The sequence below is a fragment of the Sciurus carolinensis genome, chromosome 15 (genome assembly GCF_902686445.1).
Source record: "Sciurus carolinensis chromosome 15, mSciCar1.2, whole genome shotgun sequence".
In the NCBI taxonomy this organism is placed as follows: Eukaryota; Metazoa; Chordata; class Mammalia; order Rodentia; family Sciuridae; genus Sciurus; species Sciurus carolinensis.
The window spans coordinates 32,749,752-32,754,127 of NC_062227.1; the positions used below are offsets into that span (position 1 = coordinate 32,749,752).

The 4,376-nt window shown below is 47.7% G+C and overlaps 1 long non-coding RNA gene across 1 annotated transcript; it reads right to left on the reverse strand.

Moving 5' to 3' along the window:
- Positions 1-905: 905 nt before the first annotated feature.
- On the reverse strand, positions 906-4,067 carry LOC124965195 (uncharacterized). Its single transcript, XR_007105116.1, has 3 exons — positions 3,930-4,067; positions 2,184-2,256; positions 906-1,493 (listed from the first exon to the last, which is right to left on the reverse strand). It is a non-coding gene; the product is annotated as an uncharacterized LOC124965195 (long non-coding RNA).
- Positions 4,068-4,376: the final 309 nt, after the last annotated feature.

The following is a 4,376-nucleotide window of genomic DNA, read 5'->3' on the forward strand; positions in this document are numbered from 1 at the left end:
CCCCACCAAAAAAAAAAAAAAAAAAAAAGGAACTAATAAAATCAACATTCATTCTATCTGGAATATTCAGGAAAGCACAAGGCAATGATATATGGTAGCTTTTGTTTCTCATGGAGCTTCAGTTCTCCAGGACTTCCTGCACGGGGACCCCAGCCAGTGGGAATGGGGATCAGTGTGGCTGGGGCTTCCCATCCCTGGTGGGCAGAAAAACAGAGGGAGCCTGTGCTGGTGTTAGGCCCACAGGCTGGGAGCCAGCAGGCCAGCACTCAAGGGCAGCTCTGCCACTTTCTACTTCTGGGACTTTGGGCAAGGGATTTATTCTCTCTGCCTCAGTTCCTTGGCTGCACAGTGGGGGTTAATAACAGCATCCACCTAATGGGGTTGCTGGGAGTATTTAGTGAATGAAGACATGCAACACATTAAATGCCTGCGTGTTATACATTATTGTGTTCCATTTTGTTGTGCACCCAGGGGGAAATTATTAACCTTTTTTGGTCTTAATATCCTTCTTATAAAAGTGAGTATAAATACTTACCATCAGGGTCCCTGTAAAGTTTAAATGTGTACAAACTGGTATATACTGCATTGGGTTCAATAGAGGGCAGCTTTCCCTATAGCTGTACAAAACAGCAGTTAGTTCCACCACCTCCTGCAGATACCCAAATCCCTGAACGCTCCAGTTCCTTATATAAAATGGCATAATATTTGCATATGAACTATGCTTATCCTTCTGTATATTTTAAATTGCTTCTAGATTACTTATAATGCCTAATACCATATAGATGTCATGTGTTTTAGTCAGCTTTTTCACTGCTGTGACTTAAACTCAACCAGAACAATTGCAGAGGAGGAAGAATTTATTTGGGGGCTCAGAGTTTCAGAAGTCTCAGTCCATAGACAGCAGGCTCCACTCCTCAGGGCTCAAGGTGAGGCTGAACATCATGGCAGAAGACATGTGGCAGAAGGAAGCGGCTCACATGATGATCGGAAAGCACTGAGAGACTCCTCATGCCAAATACAAATATATACCCCAAAGTCACGCCCCCAATGACCCACCTCCTCCAGCCACATCCCCCTCCAGTTACCACTCAGTTAATCCCATCAGGGGATAATCCCCTGATTGGGTTAAGGCTCTCACAACCCAATCATTTCCCCTCTGAATCCTCTCACATTGTCTCACATGTGAGTTTTTGGGGGATACCTCACATGCAAACCACAACACATGTAAACAGTTGTTACACTGTATTATGAAAAGTTTATGAAATAACAATAAAAAGTCTGCACATGTTCAGTACAAACACAAATTTCCCCCAAATATCTGTATTTTTAATCCATTTTAAGGTTTTTTTGGAGTCTAATACACAGTGTCAGATTCTCTATGATGTCTTTGCAAATGAAAATCTGATAACACTTTCCTGCTTTCTGGAGAAGACAAGGTCTGATTCTTGTTCAGAGTAGCATGAGGCAGGCAGCTCTCCGGCTGGAGACGAAACCTGAACAAAGTAATGGACAAGAGCATTTGGAAAATTGCCCGAGGCACTGGGCATGGTTCTAAGGCACATAATAACTGTCAAGCCCCATAGCATTTAAGAACTACAACTATTTCCATTTGTTAAGTAATGAAACTGGTCCTGAGAGGTTATGCAAAAGTGGAATTCAAACCTGTGACTTGTGATACTGGAGTCTGGGTCTGAGAATGTGGCACTGACCTTGAAAAGGCATTTCTCAGGAGCAAGGAGACTAGGAGCATGTGGGGGAAGTGAAAGGAGCGGTTGGCTAGAGTGCTTCCAACGCTAGGCTCACCTTCAATTCAAAACAATTTCTTCAAGGAAACTCAAGTCTAGTTATTCTTGGTCACCAAAGCAGCTGCAGTCCCTTGTCCTGCATGTCCTCCTAATCATCCTTTTTCACTTCCTCTCCCCTCCCCTTGGCTGCCTCATGGATACCGACATGGACAAATGAGGTCAGAAAACTCCAGTGACTGCACACAGTGTCCTTCTCTGTGGGTCACTTGCTCACAAGGTCAGCACAACAAAGGCATCCCGTTGCAAGGATTGTCCCTGGGAAGCTGGGGGAGGAGCAGGCTTATGCTTCTGTGTCTCCAGATTCCTGTCTTTGAGGCCAGCACAGAGAGGGCTGGCTGACTAGAAAGGGAACCTTGGGGGAGGGCAGGAGGAGCTGACCTTGAGCGAAGACTTCATTGGGACGTTTTTGAAGATCAACCAGCAGGCTGTTAATTGGAATGAGTTTTTGCACCTGGAACACAAGATCACAAAACACCTTGTTACCTTGTTTTGGTAACAATTAGAGTTTGAATCAATTACCTTTCCACTCATTATTTTTAAAACTACAAAGGTCAGAAACATGCTCCTTACTGTTGATGTCAGTGTTTTGAGGGATGTGGGGAAAGGGAAAGGAGCCAGCCTCTGAATCATCCACATGTACATTCTGTAGTGTTGTGGGGTGAAGATCTTATCTTCCTCTTCCCAATCAGAGATAATTTAAGAATCATATCGTAAATGAGTGTGGCCCTTACTTTATAAATTATTTTACATACAGTTTTAGAAGATGAGATATAATTTTGTTTTAGATTTAAACTCCTTTCAAAATAAACTCTAATTATCTCTTCCTGGACATAACCTTTCCAGACTGCAGCTGCAAAGTGGGACTTTTTCTCCTTTATTTAGGGATTCTATAGATCTGAGGAGAAGAAAGTCACCGATGTTAGGTGGCTAAGAGTGAAGATTTAAAGAGAAGAAAGAAGATCTGTTTGGAAGATCTGCATACTCTATGTTGGAAATGAAGAATTTTATTTCTTAGAGACGGGAGGATTTATGGATTTATGTTTCCTGTGTAAGAAAAATGATCCAAGTACTCCCCCCACACCCCCGCCCAGGACTAAATCTAATCAATTACCTTCTTACTAAAGAAATAAACAATCTCTGAAGTGTAATAAAGGTAGAATTCACTGAGTTCTAGTGTTTGGGGTGACTTGAAAATGTTGGGGGACTTTGTAGAACTGTGCTTTAGCTCATTCTTAGTTATGGAGTCTTTTTTAGTTTGTGTCTTGGTAACACATGACACAAATCAGACAGGTTTTGAATCACAGAATGCTACGGCTGCAAAGGCCCCTGGACACGCCCTAGCTCCCGTTTTACAGTGGAGACACTGAGGCCCAGAGGCTTGCCCAGCCTCGTGGAGCTCCGGAGGGCCCGAGTCCCCGGAGTCGGCAATTCTCTGCTCTCCCCCTTGCCAGGGAGGTCCTCCTCTTTGACACCGCCACACTGTGAGACAAACTCTTCCTGCTCCCCCATCTCCACGTCCCATACCCACCACCCTTCCTCTCGAACGAGAGCTCGAGGCATTTGAACTATTTCCACGGCCAGAGTGGCCCGGATGCGGCCACTTGGCGGTACCTTTGCGCGCGCGCTCGGCGGGGCAGCGGGCGCTGCTGGCCGTCCGCGGCGGCACGCGAGCTGCGACGCCCGCCCGAGAGGCGCGTCTCAGCGCCCGGCTCCGGCGGGGCGGCCCCGGCCGCGCCGCGCCAGGCTCGCGGGGGTCAAGTCCAGGTTGCAGCGCAGGAAGGCGGCGGGGGAGGGGCGGCCGGCCGCGCCCCCTCCCCGTCTTCGCTGCGCTCCGCGCGGAATGTTGGGCCGGTTCCATCGGTGTGGTATGTCTGGATAAACACCATTAGCCTCCGAGCCGCCTCGCCGTGCATTTCTAATTTCACTTTACAAACTGCGGCCTCCTGGCGCTGGAGGAGCGGATGGAGACCTTGACTCCCCGCCCTCCTGGGCATTCCTGAGCTCCGTGCCTGCCCACACGCCAAGGGAGAGGAGCCGCTCTCCCGAGGGATGTGCGTGCTGGATTCTTACCACACCTCATTTGTAACATGAGCTTTGGCTCTGGAGTAAGTCTTCCCTACTCACCTGGAACTGGCAAAACGCGGCTTCATATTAAGGTTTACTTTTCATCTTCCCGGGGACAGGAATAGAGGGCGGAATCTCTCCCCACCAAGTGTTCTCAGCCAAGAGCCATGGCAAGTGGCCATGGCCAGTCCAACTCCTTTGGCGGACGGGTCGGGTGTCTTTATGCTCAGTCGTCGAGCCGAGCGTAAGTGCTATCACCTGCCACCTTTCCATAGCCACTTTGCTCAGGCCTGTCCCCATTCTTAGAGCAGAGCCCCAGGGAGAGCCTCCCCAAATGCAGGACCTTTAAAACGTCGATTTCAACATCCCTTTAATGTCTCTGCTTTCTTCGCGCTAGTAGGAGGGGGAATTATTCTCCTCACTTGGGAGTATGTATTTTGAGGACGATCATACAAATGACAAAGATAAAAATCCCTTGGAGCCTATGGCAGTTTTGACTTTAAACAT